Below are 22,478 nucleotides of genomic sequence, written 5' to 3'. Positions count from 1 at the left end.
TATTTGTTTTAACGGTGTATATGGCAGACATGTTCAAGACATATTATACTTTTATTAATAGGTTAGAACAACCTTTTTTCAGGCTCACTCACTTATTTTATATGACAGTGCCTGCAGAGATATTATTCCAGACATATGTTACCTTTCTTAATGGGTTACTACACTCTTTTTCTGCCTCTCTGACGTTTTTATCTGACAGTAAATGCAGAGGACTTATTCAGGCAATTTTATAGCTGTATTATTGGACTACAACACTTTCTTTCATGCTCTCTCCCATATTTTATATAACAATGCATGCAAAATAATCACTAACCTGCCTGGTGGTGCAGCCTTAGCAGCCTGTCAGCATAGGCTTGCTGATTCGTAGCACAGTCACCTGCAGCTGTAAAGTAAATGAAGGGATATTGAGACATACCTGTCCATTATACATACTCCATTATCAATTCTTACATACTGCTTTCCATGGCTACATACTCAGTTGTGGGGCATCCCGCATCCACCCGGGCCTCCTGTATCCATTGGTTCAGGTGGTCCTGCTTTCATCTCTTCAGGTCTGCATGGTGGTGATGGACCTGCTCACCAGTCCGAGGAATGCCTGTGGCACTGGTGAGGTCACAAGCTAACCGGTTCCAAGCCTCTGCCTTGTACTCCATCCCTTGGAACTGGCCCTGCAGGAGTCTTGACTCGTGACGGTGGACAAGGAGCCAAACCATGTATTTGGAAACCTCGATGCCCCAACATTGCGCTCGGAAGCAAATTCCCTCTCCGACACCAGATATTCTAACTGCAGATGTGAGCTACAATCAGTTATGGCATGTATTCCCACCTGTGGGACTTAAATATGCCGCATTTCCCTCACTTTTTTGTGATTGGCCGTTTTGTAAAATTCTCGGCTGACTGCAGACCTGCTTAGTAATGGTTAAACTACCATTCGTAAGTATATGAATGTTAATAGTGGCGGTTTCCTCTATGCTGTCATGGCTTAGTGGTTCTGTACTTTGCTTCTGGAGCTCAGAATCCTGGGTTCAAACCTTGTCATTCATTTTATTTTCATACTATCCAGACAAGCTAGGTGGTGTGGCTGCATTTAAGCAACTTTGCTCTACGTTGCTCCTCGCTGCCCTATGGTGCCCTGGTTGGCGCGGTGCACATGTCCGCACAAACACATTGCGCTAGGTAAAGCACCATTGAACTACGGGCAACTCTATTACGCTAGGTAAAGCGCTATTAAACTATTTGTAACTCTATTGCGCTGGGTGAAGCACTATTAAACTATGGGCAACTCTATTGTGCTGGGTGAAGTGCTGCTTAACTGCCGGCAATTTTATATCAGGATCCTTTAAAATATTTATTTTGTTCACTGATACATTGGCCATTTCACTGCTTTTTAGTAATGTTTAAACATATTTGTCAGGTATTATTTCACATACTGATTTAAAAAAATAAATACAAAAGGGAGTGGTGGGACTCAAACCATAAATGCTTCTTCTTTGTGCGAATGCTCTACCATTACGCTATTGCTATTTGGTGTTATTTGCATAAACATTCTTTCTTATGCCCTTCCATGTCAGAATTGCTAACTGTAGCTAAGCAATGGGCACACCCGCGCACACACGCGCAAATACGGGCAGCTATTTTGGGCATTTAAAAAAATAAATTTAATGTTTTGCATTTTAGAACTGTGATAGGGGTTTACAATATCAGGGAGTGTGGTGTTGGGTGCAGGGACATTTGAGCGGACTTGCTCTTGTGTATTTGCGTTTTTTACCTTTAAACACTTGCAGGGGCGTGGACATTTAGACTGCTCGGCAGTCGGACATGCCCCCTGCTTTCTTACATGGTCCGTGTAAGACTTACGGTTGAGTCAGAGTGCCCTCATGCATATTCATGGCACGCTGACGTCATACTGTTCAACTGCAGCCTCTGAGTAAGACTTATTAAGTCTTACATGGAGGATTTGTGAATCGGGGGGTTAGTAACTCTTTTTAGATTTAAATAGGAATATAGTAAAGGTTAGTTTAGATGTTTTCTGTATCTATCTGAGACTGTCTTGCAATGTTGTTTTAAATATTCCCTGTGATTTTGAACTCTGAAGATACTGTGTTGATTCATTGAGTATTGTCTTGTTATTTTATTATTTAGTATTAAATATATTTAAACCTATCTTTGTGGCTGATATTTGTGAGACATATTTAAGCTCTGAGAGTAGTTGCATATGTATGTATTTATTTATTTATTTATTTCAGTTTGATTACCGGGGAAGTCCACTGGGCCAGAAAGTGCCCATTTTCAGTGGAGGCCCGGGGAGAAAAGCTCCACAAAAAAAAAACCCACACACTACACACAATAAGAGGTTACAAAAAGAAATTTCAAATACAGAGGTAAAAATACAAGTATGAATTCATGCAAAACAGGTATAGTAAAATAATAAATTGTCATTGTACAAGCAATGAGACAAAGTTGCAGGTTTTTACATTCAGAGGAATAGGAATCAATTGTCAAGAAATAGGCATCAGTGATTACTGGACAGTTGTGTTATATACATGCTAAGAGTTGAGAGAGAAATTGAAAGAACAGAAGGTGATGGAATAAGTTTGAGTAAGGTAAATAGAAAAGGAGAGGACGTAGTGAAGTTTGCATCAGGAGTGTAGTAGGCTCTATGGGGAAATGTATTTGTATTTATGTAGGGTGAAAGCAGGAGCATTTGCGTTTGGAGGATAGAAATGAGAAAAGTTGAGTTTTTAAAGATTCTGGGTAAGGTATTGTCCTAAGTGAGGGAGGAAGAGAGTTCCATTTTTTGCCTACTATGAAAGAGAGAAGGAGTTGGCCTGCAGGGCGTTTGGGTTTATGAATAGTGATGAGATTTTGATGTTCAGATCTCAGGGATCTGGTTAGGATGTAAGGGGGAAGGATATTTGTTAGAGCTGGGCACTTATTAGGAAAAAATATTAATTTGTGAGCAGTGGTAAGTTGGAGGTAGTCGAGGTAGTTAGGGAGTTCCAGCCAGTTCAATGATTGTAGGGAGAGGCAGTGGTGAGTACAGGTTTTGGATTTGGTTGCGAATCTGGAGATTTTATTGTAGCAAGTTTCAAGTTTAGAGGTGAGGGAAGAAGACAGGTTAGTTAGAAGAGGGGCTCCATATAGTAAGGAAGGAAGGAGATAGGTAGTTGCTAAAGTATGCCTGGAGGAGTTGGAGAAAGCGGTTATTCCTGTAGAGCATACCAAGTCTTTGGTGGGTTTTCTTGATGTTTTGTTGTACATGGATATCAAATTTGAGGTATTCATCTATGGTGATACCTAGGAGTTTTGCAGAAGGAACCACTTCTATGGCAGTGTTGTTTTGGCTAAGGACTTTGAAAGCATTTTTGTCGAAGGAGTAGGCCCTGGTGGGTGGGAAGAGAAGTATTTTAGATTTATTAGAGTTGAGAGAGAGATGGTTGCAGTGCATCCAGTTCTCAGTAGTAGAAAAAGCTATTTGAGTTTTTGACAGTAATTCTGGCAAGTTGGCAGTGGAGCAAACTAAGGTGGAGTCATCAGCGTATTGGATAACTGTTGTGTCAGGGATGACAGAGTGAAGGTTATTTATGAAGATGTTGAAAAGCATGGGTCCAAGGATGGATCCCTGGGGAACACCGGTTGGAGTGGGCAGGAATGAGGAGGTAGAGTTATTCCATCTGACAGCTTGTGATCTGTCAGATAGGTAGCTGGAGAACCAGGAGAGGGTTTCAGGGGAAAGATGAAGGTTAGAGAGATGACAGAGTAGGTAATTGTGGGAGATAGTGTCGAAGGCTTTAGAAAGATCTAGTAGTGTTGAGGATACTAGTAAGCCGGAGTCTCGAGCCCAATTTACTGTATCTAAGAAGGATAGTAAGGTGGTAATGGTGCTGTGGCCAGGGCGGAAACCATGCTGGGTGGGAGTTATGAGGTTATTTTGGGTTAAGAAAGGCATAAGTTGGTGGTGGACACATTTTTCAAGAATTTTTGATATAGGTGAAAGAAGGGCGATTGGGCGGAAGTTGGAGATATTAGTGTTTTTGCCTCCTTTATGAAGAGGAAGGATGAAGGCAGCACGCCAGAGTTTGGGTACGTAAGATTCTTTTAAAGATCTATTGATTAGGATGCTGATAGGGATGGCAATACCTTCAGCAGCAGCTTTGAGGAAGGAGGAGGGTATGTTGTCAGGGGCATTTGAGCAAGGCTTTAGTTTAGTGAGGAGTCTTTAGTCTTCAAGACTTTAGTTTAGTTAGGAGGAGGAATTTGGTGACACTGGACAGGTTTCTCCTGAATAGTCTTACTCTTGGTCAGACTACCATTTGGATTAATAGTAACATTACACAGTAGGATTGGACACCATTTGTTAAGGGCCTTAAAGTAGCTGATAAGGAGTTCTGGTGGTAATAATAACTACCTTATAGTCTGGGCAGAAGGGGGCATAGCTAGTAAACCTGTGCTAGCCTTTCTCAGGTGTGGGTTTGTGTATATAACTCAAATTTCAATGTGTGTGTATTTTCAGCTACTTGGGCAGGGACACAAAGCACTGGTTGGACAGAGTGAGTGTTGGGAGGACTTGGCTTGGAACCCTGGCTAAGGATTCAAATCTATAGCTCTGCTAGTGGAGAGTCTTACTGGGGATCTGGAGAAAGAGGGAGAAACAAGCCCCAGACTGACTGTGGTCTCGGTGTGCTCTTAAGGGATATTGCACTTTACTGTGTGTACTTGTCATACTCCCAGTTTGTATGTTCCCCACTGGTGCCAGTGGTGTGGATTGAGGCTCCTTGACTACTGGGCAAGTGCAGGGGAATCACATATTAATTGATTGGCAGTGGTGAGATATCCACATCACATATTAATTGCATGACAGTGTTGGGATAGCCAAATCACATATTAATTGACTTGTAGTGGTGTGGATATTGAATTTCTGTAGCCTGTGAACAGTGGTCAGTGAAGGTGTTTGTACTCTCAATCAGCCATGCAGTGAACATTCAGAGTTTCATATTACAATTTTTTTTTTCTTTTGTTAACTTAGTAAGTCAGGGAGAGCAGACAAGCATTTCAGCAGAGGAGTATGGCAAGCTAACAAAGAGCTAGTTGGCTGAGATCTGCCAGGCTAAATGAGTGATGCATTCCAACCTGACTAAGGCAGAAATGATTGAAGCTTTGGACACAGCTGCATTGCAGACCAGCAATCACGAGGACAACCAGGCTGGCCTTGGAGATGTACAACTCTCGGAAAATGGACAGTTTGACCTTTCTACGAAGGACTTAAAAATCCATCTAGAGTTAAAGAGACTGGAGGTGGAAGCCAAGCGTTTGAAAATAGAGGCAGCAGAGAGACTGTGAGATCTGGAGGCTGAGGAAAATGAGAAAGTGTGACATCTAGAGGCTGAGAAAAATAAGAAACTGCGATGCCTGGAAGCTGAGGAGAATGAGAGGCAGAGATAACATAAAAGGAGATGCTGACTCTTCACCAGGGTCATGGAGGTAATGGGAAAGGGAGTAACGGAACTCCAGAAGCAACAAAGGTCAGTAACTTTCTTCCACAATTTACAGAGGGGGATAATTTTGATAGTTTCATTCATATGTTTGAATGGATATGTAAACAGTTTAATGCTGACCATGGACTCTGGGTACAGTAACTGACCCTTTCACTCCATGGTAAAGCTGTAACTGTACTTTCTAAAATGTCTGATACTGATTGCTTAAATTATAATACAGTGAAGAAATGTGTTTTAGAATGTTTTATGTTAACACCTGTAGCATATAGAAAAATCTTTGTGAGCATAGAAGCAAGGCAGATGAAAGTGTTTGTGAATATGGTGCTGAACTGAGCACTTATTTTCATTGGTGGGTGAGTTGATGCCAGGTCACCACTTTTGAAGGGCTGGCAGACCATTTGGTGAGGGAACAAGCCCTTAGCACTTTGCCTAAAGACATGAGAATCTGGTTAGCTGATAGAAAATCCAATACTGCAGATGAGCTGGGGAAGAAGGGAGACCTATACCTAACAAGCAGTTGCTCACTGCACAGGAAAGGGACACCCAGTGCTGCACATGGGTTTAAAGGAACAGACGGTGGGCAGCCCAGACTGCCCCAACAGAGTCTGCCAGTAGCAGGGAAGCCACAAGTCCAGGTACATGTCCAGGACCAAGGGTTAAATGTTTTAAATGCAACCAGTGGGGGGTGTAGCATATAGATGTCCACAGAAGCAAGGTGGGGGAAAAAGGTGGGAGAGTCAGTAAGTGGGAATGACAGAATGCCAGCAGTAATTTGTCTTGAGAGAACAAGGGTACCAAACTACCACAAGAGGTTATATCCTATCTTAGTGGATAGGAAAGAGGCCACTGCTAAGAGAGACACAGCCTCTGACCTAACCATTGTGAAGCCTGCAATGGTTAAATAGGACAACTACTTTGGGCAGTCTACTCTAGTCAAAGCTTTAGGAAGGACCTCATTCCAAATACCTTTGGCTAGGTTTCACCTTGACTGGGGGGGTGGAAGAGGAAGCCAGTAAGTAGGTGTGTTTGAGGATATCCCTGCAGATGTCCTGATAGGGAATGGTTTTGATAATGCAGTACCTTGTGTGCACACAGTTACATGCAGTCAGGCTGTGAGATGTGGGTCTGGTAGCCTGGGGGAGACCCAGACAGACCGCACACTTGCAACCAGGACTGGTGAGGTGATTACTTCAGGGAGGGACTTACCCTGTAGCAGTGAGACTGAAGGTGAGCCACAGCTGTTTGTGGGTACTGATGTTCCCTTGGACAGAGTGACTGCAAGGGGAGAGATGAGTAGTAGTACCCAGGCTAACAGTGAGGCACCACTGTCAGTGGATGCCAGACTTCCTGTGAAAGGAGAGCTGGGAAGGGTTACCAAGAGAGAATTGAGACAGGCTTAGCTCTCAGACCCTACATTACAAGGCCTGAGGAAGATAACTAGTGAGGCACCTGATTTTCAAGGGAAGGGGGAATCTGTATACTGGGACAAAGGGTTATGGTATAGAGAGTAGACCCCCAAGAGAGGGCTAGAGGGTGAGAGAATACAGCAGTTGGCAGTGCCCAGAGTCTGCCATCTGGCACTTCTAGCCATAGCCCATAGGTTCATAGGTTCATAGGTAGGTACTAGGCTATTGGCCCTAGGGCCTATATAAGCCTAGCCAAACTGTACCTTGGTTTTTGCCACACAAGAAAATTATTTTCCTGTGCCCCTGTCAAGCAGAGTCACAGAAGTGATCCCCGGGGTGAATTTCCTATCTCCCATCCAATCATCAAAATTTTTCTTGAAGAGTGCTAATGAGGAGCTTTGTTTGATATAGATAGGTAGTTTGTTCCAGAGTATGGGAAGTCTCTGGGACAGGAATCTATCCATCCAACATGTTCTGTTTATTGTGGTGACAAGGTTTAGGTCCCTAGAGCATGTAGCTCAGAGGGATTGGGATTTCTTTACATGGAGCATGTCCAACAGCTCTGGGTTTGACATAGCTTTGTAAGTTAGGCAGAGATTGCCTCTAAGTAGGCGATATGCGACAGAGTAAAGCTGGAGTTTTTTTGAGACGGTTTGCGTAGGGCATCTGTTTGAGGCCAGTAATCCTCTTTGTGAGGTATTTCTGTGGCCTTTCCAGTTGTTGTAGATGTCTTGTGAGGTACATACCAAAAGGGGCATTGTACTCTATAATGGGTCTAATGAGTGATGAGTAGAGGGGAACAATGACCTCTTTTTTCCAGGATGAGAAACCTTTTGTGATGAGGTGTGCCACATAGAAGGATTTCCTGACTACTGTGGTGATGTGCTTATCAAAGGAGAGACTACTGTCCACCTGTTTCCCAAGGTCTCTTATCACACTTTTGGTGTTAAGTAGACTACCACCTATGTGGTAGCTCATGGGTACAAAGGGGATGACAATGCACTTTTTGGCATTAAGCTTAATGCCATGGCTTTGACACCAGGCATCTGTCTCTGTGAGGCCCTTTTGTAGGATGTCCACATCATTAGGAGTTTCAATTATGGCTCCTAGTTTGCAGTCATCTGCAAACATCATTAGCCAAAGACCTTCTGTGTTAGCCTGTACTTCAGAAAAGAAGATAGCAAACTGAGAGGACCCAGGACTGAACCCTGTGGTACTCCACTTGTCACTGGTCTCAAGTTGCATTTGGAGTCTTCTACTTTCACAGTGTGGGTTCTGTCATTGAGCCAGTTGTCAACCCATCTTGTGACATAGGGATTTATACCTAGTTTTGTGAGTTTATCTATATTCCAGAGTGGGGGATGGTGTCAAAAGCCTTGGCGAGATCTAAATAGGCTGTGTGAACCACCTTACCCTCATCTACAGCTTTGGTGACTGCTTCAAAGAAGTCAGTCAGGTTTAGGAGACATGATCTGCCTTTTACAAACCTGAACTGGGCGGGGTCCAGAGTTTGGAGATTCCCGGTGTCTTTGTTTATAAGTTCCATGATGATATGTTGCATGGCCTTGTAGACCAAGCTCATTAGGCTAAAGGGCCAGTAGTTCCCGGGGTCTGTGGTGGCTCCCCCTTTGTGGAGTGGGATAACAGTCACTGTGCACCATTCAGTGGGCACAAAGCCTGAGGTGAAGCTATGATTGAACATGGTACTTAGGTGGGGTGCCAGTTCATTCTGTACTTCATGTAGAATGCAGCCTGGGATGTTGTCAGGTCCCAAGGATGCTGTGTTCTTGGCTTTGGAAAGTGTGTTTTTTACCTGTGCAGCCATGATTACAGGAACTTTGCATTCTTCTGGTATACAGATGGACCCTTTAGAGGGTGAGGGGGGTAAAGTTAGCACTGAATCTATCTGCCAGGATGCTGGCAATATCAGTTGGTTCTGTATATTTAGTGCCATTGTGCTGTAACTCAGAGCAGATCTGAGTGTTGCCATTGAGATTCTTGACATAGCTATAGAATGGTTTGTGGGTGTCTTTAGAATCAGTGACAATTCTGTTTTCATAACTAGCTTTGGAGGATTTTATGAGGGATCTCAGCTTCTTAGTTAGGCTGACCAGGGAGTTCTTCCAATCATGGGATTTACTCTTTTTTGCAACAGTTTCTTTCTTCTGTTGTAGAGTTTGTTCATGGCAGGGGACCATCAGATTGGTTTCCTTTTTTTGGAGGATAGCATCTTGGTTCTGTTAGGGATAGCATGATCCATGCACTTGTGTAAGTGCTTATAAAGTGCATTTGTGTAGGATTCAGCAGTCATACCTCTATTGTCCGTCTGCATGGGTGTCATGAAGTTTGCCACTTCTGTCTTATGAAGCGTGAAGTTGGGTTTGGAGAAATGTTTAAGGTGGTTTCCCTAATGGCAGGTGGGGGTGGGATGGGGATGTCCAGGCTGATTAGCTTGTGGTCAGATATGACCAATGAGGAATTGACCTCAGGTGTGGAACACCAGTCGCCCATGTTGGTAATGACAAGGTCTAGGATATTGCTGCCCTCTGGTGGGGGTGTGGATAATCCAAGGCGTTGGAATTTATGAATTCCAGAAAACGTTGAGCAAAAGAGTTGGTACCTGAGTAGTTTTCCCAGTTAATAGTGGGGTAGCTGAAATCGCCCATTATTCCAGTGTTGGGTTGTACCCTAATATTTTCCAGTGTATCAGGAAATGAGGAGTGGGAATCCTGGGGCATGGTGGGGGATCTGTAGCAAGTTACAGTTTGGATTGTGGACTTGCCCAGAGTTAGTTGCACTTGGATAATCTCGGATGCATTATGCTGAGCAACTAGCCTGGAGGTGTGGATATCATTAATGAATATGGACACGCCTCCACCTTTAATGTTTCAGTCCAGGTAGGTGGCCAAAAGGTGTAGTATGAATTATAGCTTGGTAATGCAGGGGTGCTCTCTGGAGCCTTGAACCAGGTCTCTGTCACTGCACAGATGTTGATGTTCTCCCTTTTAAGGAGTGCCTCGAGTGAATGCATTTTGAGGTTTAGACTTCTAGCATTGAGTAGCATTACCCTCAGATTTTGCTTGCTAGTACCTGTTATGGTGGTGAATTTGTCATTTGAACCTTGCCAAAAAAAGGCACTATAGGGGTGGCAAGAGCCTTAGCCAGTATCCGGAATCCCAAGGGCTACAGGTGCAGACCATCTCTGGCAAAGCATTGTGGTCTGTTGATCATGTCATCCCAGGCAGACAGATACTGGATCCCCTTAGAATGACACCAGAAGCTTAGCCAATTGTTGAAGTCAATCATTTTGTCCTTGTACTGTGGTATCATTCTGGGTGATTGCAGGATGCTACTCAGGGCTAGGGTCATACCTGCCTTTTAGTGATCAAGTTATACAAAGCTAGATTCAGCAGGTCTGAATTTAGTCTATGCTACAGCAAAAAAGGCATACCAATTTCAGAAAGAAACAGTCCAAATAAGCAGGCACAATAAGCCTTTAACCAGAAACTCCCAGCTCAGAAGGACAGAATTTACCCTCTCCTCCCACAAGAGTGCAGGCCACACCTTCTTAATGTAAAATAACTGTCCCGATGCCCAAGTGCTTAAACCAGAACTAATACTCCCAACTTAGAAGGATGTAAGCTACCTGTCCTGCCACAATAGGCTCTATGCACATTAAACACTTTATTGATGTACCAGGTTAAATTACAGTTTTAATAATCTTTTCTTCTATACATTAAATTAATTATTTTTGTATTTTATGTTGTGTTTTAGGACTATTATATCATGTTATTTAGTTTTAATGTGTAGTAGCTCAGCCTCATGTATACTAGGCATTTTTGTAGTAATTTTATTAAATAAGTTAGGTTAGACTTTTGTTAATAGTATTGTTTTATAGACAATGCTAGTTGTCAGTTGTTATTACTTAATGTTTTTATAAATTATGATTTTTAGGGCTTTTAGATATAATTAGTTGTTAGTTGTGACTATTTAATGATGGATTTTAGGTTTTTAAATTGTCTTTGTGATGTCATAATTAGAATGTGATTGGAGATTGCAATGGTAATGACACTATTTAATTTAGATGGAAGATGACTGCTGTATTAAAGTCTGATGAAACGTTCCTTTACGTGAAAGCGCTTACTATTTGGAGTTTGTCTACATTAAAATTTTACAACGAGCTGTGGTGTTGCCTCTTTTGTTATTTTGTGGAACTAGTAAAAAAGCTCAAAACTGAGGCCTGGTCCAGCAGTCTTCAATCAGACAAGTTCTAACTAAACGCTCCTGCCACTAGGGTCAGGAGACCCTTCTCCAAAAAAGATGGCCTGGATTAGTGCTCAAGTTATACAATCAAAGCTAGATTCAGCATGCTGAATCTAGTCTATGCTACAGTAAACAAGGTGCACCAGTTTCAGAAAGAAACAGTTCAAATAAGCAGGCACAATAATGCTTTAACCAGAAATTCCCATCTCAGAAGGCCAGAATGTAACCTCTCCTCCCATAAGAGTGCAGACCACAAACCTTCTTAATGTAACATATCTGGCCTGAAGCCCAAATGCTTAAACTAGAACTAATACACTTTTAGAATAACAGACACTGAGCCTTCAATCAGCAATTCCCAATTTAGAAGAATGTAAGCGACCTGTCCTGCCACGACAGTGCAGACCACAAACCTTCCTAATGTAAAACAACTGGTCTGAAGCCCAAGTGTTTAAACCGAAAGGCTTAGAATAACAGTTACAATTTAATCAGGCTAGTACCAAGCAGTAATAAATGCAGCAGAATAAATACAAATGAGTACTTTTAATTAGAAACAAAAGCAAAATGAAGTGCATTTTTTTTAAGTAAAGTGCAAGGAGAGAGAAAGTAGGAACAGAGGTTAAGAACCAAAGTGGGTTGTCCTTCTCAAATGTTCTCTCTGTATTAAGTAGAGTGAACACTAGACTAGGAGGGATGTCCCAGATCATATTTACAGTAGGGGCGGGCAACTGCAAAGCCACCAACTATAACAACTCTACAAGAATAGCGTGGGAGGGAGGGGGAAAAAACAGTTTCAGGACAGATAAGAAACATAAAACAATGCCAGAAAACATATACAATTATTCAGTCAGGCAAACAATAATTCACTCAGGCAAAATTAAGACAATGTAGAACTCTGAAAGGTTAAAATGCCAAGAAATATACTTATCAGTCACGATATATTTCCAGATTGTTTGAGAATCACACCAGCTAGAACACCAGGAGTTTCCAACAGTGTATGCAAGAATTTACAAACAGAAACTATTTTTAAATCAGCAAGCCTTGAAGCAATCAGATAACACAAAAGCTGTTAGACCAGTTTTATAAACTCCCCCTCAGAAATAGGGGGTAAGCAGTTTCAGGACAGATGAGAAACATAAAACAATACCAGAAAATATATAAAATGATTCAGTCAGGCAAACAATAATTCAGTCAGGCAAAATTAAGACAATGCAGATGTCTGGAAGGTTAAAATGCCAAGAAATATACTTATCAATCAGCGATATATTTCCAGATTGTTTGAGAATCACACCAGCTAGAACACCAGGAGTTTCCAACAGTGTATGCAAGAATTTACAAACAGTAAGGTTGTAAGGAAAGTCAGTGATGTTAACTACACGGTAGAACTGCTAGACAGGAAGCACTGGCACAAATTGTGCCATGTTAACATGATGAAACCTATCCATGATAGGGAGGCCCTTATGCTGAGTATTTGCAGTACAAGGCATGAGGAGTCTGATGGGCATCTATCGCTACAGGGAGCCATCCAAGAAATTCCCAAATTACTATGGTGGAGCCTAGAGTTGCAAGCATATGATGACAGTGCAGCACCACAGTGGGGTTAGCAATGCCATTGCAGATTGCCTGTCAAGATGGGGAATGGGGTAAGGTGTTCCCAGATAGGCTCAATCCTCTCAAGCAATGTTTTTCAAGGGTCACTGGAAAAACTAGCTTGAGTTTTCGTGGGGGGGGGGTGTCACAATGCCAGCCCAGCTATCTGGAATTTTGTAAATAGTTCTATATCATTTGTGAATAGTGATATGATTTATACAGAATAATGTGTTGAACAGTGTTTGTACAGTACTGAGATTCAAAAATTTAACCACAGCATGCTGTGCTGGCTTAGAACAGAAATGTATAGAAACTATTGTAATTGTTTGACTGTATATACTTAAGTTGAAATTAAATTGTTTTATGATTGTGCTATAAAAGTTCTCTCAGTTTCAGTGTAGCAGATACAATGTCTAGAGTTAGATGTTTTTGTATTGTTTTGGAAGAGAAGTAATTAGTAGGTTTGAGATGCAGAAGTGTTTTTTTATTGCTTTATGACTTCCTAGCAGCTGCACAGTTCTGAGCAAACATTTGAGAGATATGTATTTTTCACACAGAGATGTTCAATTCAGTTAGTTTCTGACAAAAGGGGGTTTAGCTTGGAAACTGAAATCAGGTGACAAAAAGTGATGTCATCTAAGCTAACTCAGCAATAATATTTGCTATGAATTTAAGAACTCTGTCAGAGAGAGAGACTAGGTATTTTGTATTTTGTCTTGGACCTAGCAAGAGTATCCACTCATCATCACTATCTGCACTAGCCTTGCTGTAAGTTTCTAAGGCTTAGTAACTCTTTTTAGATTTAAATAGGAATATAGTAAAGATTAGTTTAGATGTTTTCTGTGTCTATCTGAGACTGTCTTGCAATGTTGTTTTAAATATTCCCTGTAATTTTGAACTGTGACAGTACCTTGTTTATTCACCGAGCCTTTCCCAGGTGTTTGTTTGTGTATAAATCAAATCTCAAGGTGTGTGTGTGTGTGTGTGTGTGTGTGTGTGTGTGTGTGTGTGTGTGTGTGTGTGTGTGAGAGAGAGCTACTTGGACAGGGACACGAAGCACTGGTTGGACAGAGAGAGTGTTGGGAGGACTTGACTTGGAACCCTGGCTAAAGACTCAACTCTATAGCTGTGTCAGTGGGGAGTCTTATTGGGTATCTGGAGAAAGAGGGAGAAACCAGCCCCAGACTGACTGTGTTCTCTGTGTGCTCTTAAGGGAAATTACACTTTACTGTGTGTGTACTTATCCTCCCAGTGTGTAGATTCCCCACTGGTGCCAGTTGTGAGTATTGAGGCTCCTTGACTACTGGGCCAGCACAGGGGCATCACAGGGTGTAGAAAAGAATCATAGCTATCCATTTTTTGTAAAGGAACAACTGTGCACTTTGACAGATTTGTACATGGATTTGGATTCTCAAACCCCAGAGAGAGGGGGTGAGGACAACATAACTGCATTCTCAAGCCAATTGGACCGAATTACATGTGTGCAGTGGACAAGTGTGTGAAATGGAGAGCTATATATGGAACAATATTTTTTTTGGGGACAGGAGACCATTCTTTTTAAGGTGAGAGTGGAATGTTGAGGAAGGGACATAGGTACATGTGTGGGAGGTAAGTTTGGTAGGCGAGGATGCATTTGCAAACAGACAAGACAAACAATACAGCAGACAGGGGTGGTATGTAACACATGAGGGGATGAACATCTTTGATGGGGAGAGTGTTGTGGAATCCGAGTCCCATGTGCCTCCACATGGCAACATTGTGACTCACGGCCCCACCCATGGAACCATCAGCATTGCTCCTTCACTGCCTCAAGGGTGGCCGTGCTGGAGGCTGGGCACCAGGATGACGCTTTTCCAACCGGTCAGCCAGCATGCCCTCAATCCAGCACAGGTGTTAGTCATAGCCATTGCATGAACCAGTAAGAAAACATAAAACTGAAGACCACAGAAGAAGAATCCACTTAAAACACCAGTTTATTGCACCTCTAGCGCTTCGGCAACTGCCTTCAAGGAGTATAAAACATCACATAACTTACACAGTTTATATACCCTAATACATCTAACAATTAAACAAGCAGCTTAAACCAATTAATCAATGAACATTAAAAAATACTTAATACTACATTCTCATCAGATAAGAAGCCTCCAGTTACATTCCACTTTCAGACCCTGAGGAACTAAAGTGTCATATTTCAAAATAAAAATACTTTCTTTATATAACAACTTCTTTTTATACAAATCATCAGAAAATACACCCTTCATAATATGTTCTAAGATAGTGGCTTGAAACCCATTTGGATTCGAATTGTGAGCCAGCATAAAATGTTTAGCAACAGGGCTATCTTCTTTATTATTTATAATATTCCTGACATGCTCCTGAAGTCTAGTGTTAAACTTCCTTTTACTTTCTCCTATATATACAAGGTTACACGGACATTTCAATGCATAAATAATACCTTCAGTATTACAGCTATATATATTTTTAACCTCAAATACATGGCCATTTACATATTTAAAAGTTGGAAAAATATAATGACATACATTGCAATGATCACAGGGTGAAGTTCCTAGTCTCTGCATGGTCCTATATTGCAATGTCTCAGTGGGATATTTAAATTTATTATGTACCAAAATATCTTTTAAATTCCTACATCTACGAAATGAAATGCCTAAAGGGTGTATTTTCTGATGATTTGTATAAAAAGAAGTTGTTATATAAAAAAGTATTTTCATTTTGAAATATGACACTTTATTTCCTCGGGGTCTGAATGTGGAATGTAATTGGAGGTTTCTTATCTAATGAGAATGTAGTATTAAGTATTTTTTAATGTTTATTGATTAAACGGTTTAAGCTGCTTGTTTAATTGTTAGATGTATTAGGGTATATAAACTGTATAAGTTATGTGATGTTTTATACTCCTTGAAGGCAGTTGCTGAAGCGCTAGAGGTGCAATAAATTGGTGTTTTAAGTGGATTCTTCGTCTGTGGTCTTCAGTTTTATCTTTTCTTTTTGGTTCGTGCAGTGTTTGGTCTGTTTTATGTCGAATGAGTCTTCGTTTGGGATCCCTAGGCTCTTAAGGGATGACACACTAGAAGATAGTCAAAAAACTATGGACAGTTTTCTAATGCATCAGAATGCTGCAGGTATGGTTGGTTCCAACGTTGCCAATACTTCTGCTTCAGTGGGTGTTTCCTCTACTTCACATTTTTTTGAAAGGCTTGAACAAGCAAGAAATTCTAGAGTGAATGATCCATTTGCCTCTGTGGGACAATTTGGCCCTTCTTGCAGTCCTTCTGGTGAAACGAGTGCTTTAATGAGTAAGTTGGAACAGTTACTGCATAAAGAAACTGCTGTATACTTTAATCTGTTAAGCTTGCAAATATATGTTGACTTAGATATTACACCTAGGGGACTAAGAGCCTTTAAAAGTCTCTCTACTCCTTTAGATATGTCTGATGAAAGGGATGTGCAATTTTCTAAGAAATGGTTATTGGCAGCTCATCGTTGTACTTTAGAATGGATTTCCATTCTATTAGAAAGAGATCGTGTGAAACAAAACAAGCTTAAGGAAGACATTAGAGCCACCTATAATGACTGATCTAAAAGACTTAAATCTATGCAGTCTGACAAGTTTTTAGCAGATGTAAATATTGGTTTAGATAAATATGAAAAAGAACTCTGATCGGAAATGCACAAAACTGAAGAGATCTAAAAGACTATCAAAGTAATTGTGCCTTTTTATGGCAAAAAAGCACACATTTTCATCATAATAAAGGCTCTGGTCTCTTTAAGAAATCACCAGCTCCTTCTAGGAGTGTGTCTTTTGCTTCAGATGTTTTGGGCATTTCCTTTAATGGTGGAGGTGTAGGAGAGCATTTTCCAGCGTTACCAGCAGCTCAAAATCCATCTAGATTAACCTCAGATTTTCAGAGAGGGAACCAGCAGTTTCAGGAAGAGCAGAGAGAACAGAGTGAGTGGAAGAGTGGAAGATTTCAGTCTGGGAACTTTAACAACCGAGAAAGACACAGTTTCAATGATAACAAGAGAAGCAAATGGTAATAGATAATGTTGTGCAAGATATTCTTGACAGTTCTGTGTCTTTTGTTTACAAAGATGAGGGTGAAACAATCCATATAACTGCTGCATCTGAATGTAAGAAAATTTCTATTGTTCATAACATTTCTGGTGTATTTTTATCTGTAGATCAGATGAATGTTTGAATTATGGACTTAAATATATACCCACAGTGCTGCCTCGGTTACATAAATTAAAGTGTGATATTTTTAGACTGTGTGGGAAGATACATTTAATATATATTTTTGCCAATAACCGGTATAAAGAAGGTGATGGTAGTTTGTTAGAATCTGATAGTTTAAAGAACAGTTTTTATTCTTGTGTATCTGACCCTGAGGAATGCTTTGACAATGCAAGTGACTATAATGCCTATAGTTTGTTAAAAACTTATAAAATAATGAACAAAACTGATTTTATTCCTTCATACCAACATGAACATATAAAGTGTTTTTCTCAAATGTTGAATTTTGATGTAGAAAATGCTTTTTGTGATTTTATGCAGTATAAGCATAAGTTGGTATATAACTTGAATAAAAAGGAATGGAAGGAAGTACAGGCATCAGCGAATAATGAACATCTTATTATTAAACCATCTGATAAAGGTGGGAAGATAGTGGTGATGAATGTTGCTCAATATTATAAAATGTGTATGACACATCTGGATGATACCAATACATATGTTAAGGGTAATACAAATTAATATGTTAAGGCTATAAATGATTTTGACACCCTTATATCTAAGGGAGTGAGATTAAAATATTTTCACAAAATGACAAAGATAAAAAGTTTAATACTGATGACAGTGAGTTGGCTTTATTTTACTGTCTTCCAAAAATTCATAAAAGTGGGGTTGACCCACCTGGTAGGCCTATTGTATCTGCTCAAAAATATTTTTTATCTAATAATGGGAAATTTTTGCATGAATATTTATTCCCTTATGTAATAAAGTTACCTAGTTATATTAGGGATAGTTTTGATTTTTTGGAAAAATTATCTAAAATACAATGGAGTGCAGATATGTTTTTTATAAGTGTTGATGTTGTTAGCTTGTATACTAACATACAGTGTCAGTTTGGACTAGAAGCAGTAAAATATTTTTTGGGTGATAGTCCAGTAACGTATTATATTATTGAAATATTAGAATTTTGTTTGAATAATATTTTTTTTATGTTTAATGAACAAATATACAGACAAATCAAGGGCACTGCCATGGGGGCATCTTTTGCCCCATGTATGCCAACATGACGATGGGTTTCTATGAGTTAGAATGGTTATATCATATACATTTTTTTTAAAATTATGTAGTTAGTTATTTTCGTTTTATAGATGATCTTGTTTTTATTTGTAAAGGTGTGATATCTTATGTTGGTCAGTTTATAGAAGTTATGCAACGTAATAGATTTGGACTTTCCAAGGACGGCATACAGGTGGGCAAAGATATAACTTTTTTAGACATACATCTGATTTTGGAGGACAGCAATACTTTACGTACGTCTGTGCATAGAAAATTTGCTGATAGTAATCAGTATTTCATGGGGACTAGCTGTCATCCAGTTCGTACTTTGGTCTCCTTGCCCTATGGGGAATATATGAGACTTAGATGGCTATGTAATACTGACATGGACTTCTTTAAAGAAATTAGTGTGACTACTGAGATGTTTAGATTGAGGGTTTATAGTGAAGCTAGTATTCAAACAGCTATAAATAAGGTTATTAATGAACAACATAAAGTTGGTACTTATAAGTTTGGAAGTAAGGGGTATAAGTTAGATGTTAGAAATCCAGAGAAAAGATTAGTTTATTTTGTCTCTACATATAGTGTTTTCAGTGATGTTTTAATAGATATTGTTAAACACTACTGGAATTTTTTGTTTAGATCAATGGACCTAAAAAAATTATTGTCTAGGTCTTTAAGCATTTCATTTCATAGTGGTAGGAATTTAAAAGATATTTTGGTAAATAATAAATGTAAATATCCCACTGAGACATTGCAATATAGGACCATGCAGAGACTAGGAACTTCACCCTGTGGTCATTGCAATGTATGTCATTATATTGTTCCAGCTTATAAGTATATAAATGGCCATGTATTTGAGGTTAAAAATATATATAGCTGTAATACTGAAGGTATTATTTATGCATTGAAATGTCCCTGTAACCTTGTATATATAGGAGAAAGTAAAAGGAAGTTTAAAACTAGACTTCAGGAGCATGTCAGGAATATTATAAATAATAAAGAAGATAGCCCTGTTGCTAAACATTTTATGCTGGCTCACAATTCGATTCCAAATGGGTTACAAGCCACTATCTTAGAACATATTATGAAGGGTGTATTTTCTGATGATTTGTATAAAAAGAAGTTGTTATATAAAGAAAGTATTTTCATTTTGAAATACGGCACTTTATTTCCTCAGGGTCTGAATGTGGAATGTAACTGGAGGCTTCTTATCTGATGAGAATGTAGTATTAAGTATTTTTTAATGTTTATTGATTAATCAGTTTAAGCTGCTTGTTTAATTGTTAGATGTATTAGAGTATATAAACTGTGTAAGTTATGTGATGTTTTATACTCCTTGAAGGTGGTTGCCAAAGCGCTAGAGGTGCAATAATCTGGTGTTTTAAGTGGATTCTTCATCTGTGGTCTTCAGTTAGTCATAGCCATGTTGGGCTATCATCTGCCATCTCCTCAGGAGGTACTACTCAACATCAAAGGTATTGCAGGGGCAAAAGAGGGAGCACTACCGGTCTGGGACCTGGTGCCATGGCCAGTTGAAGCAACGGTGGGGGATCAGCCAGAACAGGCCTACCTTGACGTGTTGTGGGACATGAGGTAAAGCAATAAGTTATGGTTAGTAACAACCAAACCATTGTTAGTATTAACAGAGGGTCTATATTATTTGAACAAAAGTTCAAAATGTCGATCGGTGTAAACAGTGAAAATGCCGGACATCAATGTGTGTTTTGTGAGATCGAGGTACAGTGAAGATCAGGAAATTTGCTCTTTCCTCATTGCAGTGCAGTTTTGATGTTGGTATATATAATTAGTGGGGGGGGTAGCAGCCCCCCACAATACAGGAGTCGATGTCCGGCATTTTCGCTGTTTACAGCGATCGACATTTTGAACTTTTGTTGAAATAATATAGACCCTTAACAGAATGGAACATCATATTTATTAATCCAAATACATATTAATGTGTATTATGTGCAACACAACATAATGTAACATAACAGTCATATGGCCAACAAAACAGTTAAACAAAATATGTTAATATTGAATCATAGTAAAACATAACAGTGATCAACCACATTTTCCAAAACATAGTTTAGCAAAATATGTTAATATTAAATGATAATAATATATTACAATAATGAATAACTTTAAGGGGTGGGGAGAGAGAGAAAAACATTCCATTAGTGAGACTGCAGATGATATCCCCTAACAACACTGGTCATACATACTTCTACAGGTGTGTACTGACAGTTGTGATGATAGTGGCTACAATTTTCCTATAGCTGTTGTAGCACATCACATACCTCTCAAGCTGATAGCATGAGACAATAAGGGTAAGCACTAACAAATGCAGGTACAGAACTACTCAGAATGATTTCACATAATGTGGACTTATATAGCTACCAGGGTGTTCTGTAAATGTATTTAATAATACATTGCATTCCAGTTAATAATTTGTCTGGTAAACATGTGATAAATGGATTAGTCAGTTTTATTTACATTACGAGAAATTATGACACTTGAGAGACATGTTTGTGTACAGTAATTAAACTAGACAGCCGTCATGGCTTAGTTGGCAGGCATGAGAGTAGAACTCACTAGCTGTGACTGCAGGGGACATCTGTGAATACTTTAATAATTGACTGCAGCAGTGTAGTATGGACAAGCAAGAGAAACAACCATACTGGGAATACACAGTTTTATTTCTGAATCAACAATGATAATACATACATTCTTGCTATTGAGTGTAACATTCTGTGAGATCTAAACACAATATCCGTACATAATATGGCTAATTCACCCATTAAATTTTTATGTTCTTGGGGAGAGAACTTGTGAGGATTATGTGACTGATACTAAAAATGTAGTGCTACATAGCACTGGATTCAAACCCAGCACTGCGTGTCAAAATGTACAGTGTATAAGGAATTTAACAGACTGAGCTACTGAGGCACTGCTGACTACAGGATGGCTGATACTTTCCTCTAGCATTCTAGTACTGTTACAGTGTTTTACTAGACTGCAGTGTCAATAGAACACACATGCATGGTATACAACCATACTGCATATATTACTATAGCTTTAGTTCACTTTCAACAATACAGGTGAACACATATTACTGTTATTGGTTTGCAATATCTGTGAAGTCCACACACACAATATCTGGTCGTGGAGTGGGCTACCTCATCCATATACCTTTATTATCTGATGTCTGTGGAAGAAAGAGCATTATGTGACTAGTACTGGCCTAGAGAAATCCTTGAACAGTACTATGATTTAAACAATGCCATTTGCAGCCATTAGATTTGCATTCTACAGCTATTACAGTGACTTGACTTTAGCAATCCTTCCTTACAGACTCAATGCATACAGCTCTACTGCAATGGTTATGAAAAGAGAATTCTGATGTACACCATTTTCCTTGCTGTTATTGGTATTGTTTCTTGTTTTTATTGAACTACAGTTGTTATTATTCAATTATTACACTACAGCTCTAATTCCAACTTTATTGTGCTACAGCTCTAATTCCAACTTTATTGCTCTACACACTTTATTTTATATACTTTATTGCAGTTAATGCTTTACTCTTTCTTGCTTATTGCACTACAGTTGGCATAATACATCCATATTCACCACGGTCAAAGTGCAACCTGACCAGGCACCTGGCATGAGACTCACCATTGGGAGCCCTCTCAACTGCAGCTGTTGGGGGAGAAACACACCTTTATGCATTCCAGTTATGCAGACATTCAGATTATATATTGGCAGAACAGAAATAAGAGTACTTACATACATGTGTGGCATTCCCTGTCCTCACTTCTTGGAACCAGGTGTCCAAGGTACCCCTCTTTTGTCTTTTCAGGTCATCATGGTGATGAAGACACTGCTCACCTGTGCGGAATATATATATATATATATATATATATATATATACATATATATATATATATATATATATATATATATGTCTATGAGTGTGTATATAAGTATGTATGTATATATGTATGTATGTATGTGCATTTAGATTTGTATATATAATGCATAAAAGATGTATCATCACCCCTTTGGGGAGAGTGACATCTCTACATATTATCACATTAATAACAATGTCCTAAGCACGCAATCAGTAGTGGGGATTTGGTCAGCCAGGTGGATAGCAACCTGACATTTGACCACTATGTTGCTTCCATTGTACAGAGAGCTTTCTACATGGCCCACCGCATAAGTAAGGGCATCTCGTCCAGGGACAAAGAGGTCATAACATCCCTGTAAGGCCAATTATTGAGTAGAATGCCCTCTTTGGCATGTACCTTGCAAAGCATATGCAGCAGCTGTAGAGACCACCGAAGTTCCTCACCAGGAGAGTCCAGGGCCTCAGATAGTTACCTTACACAGATAAGCTAAAAGCCCTTTCCCTGTATT

This window comes from Protopterus annectens, chromosome 8.part0, assembly GCF_019279795.1.
Source record: "Protopterus annectens isolate FY-2018-M chromosome 8.part0, PAN1.0, whole genome shotgun sequence".
Lineage (NCBI taxonomy): Eukaryota > Metazoa > Chordata > Ceratodontiformes > Protopteridae > Protopterus > Protopterus annectens.
This window is presented reverse-complemented; position numbering follows the sequence as displayed.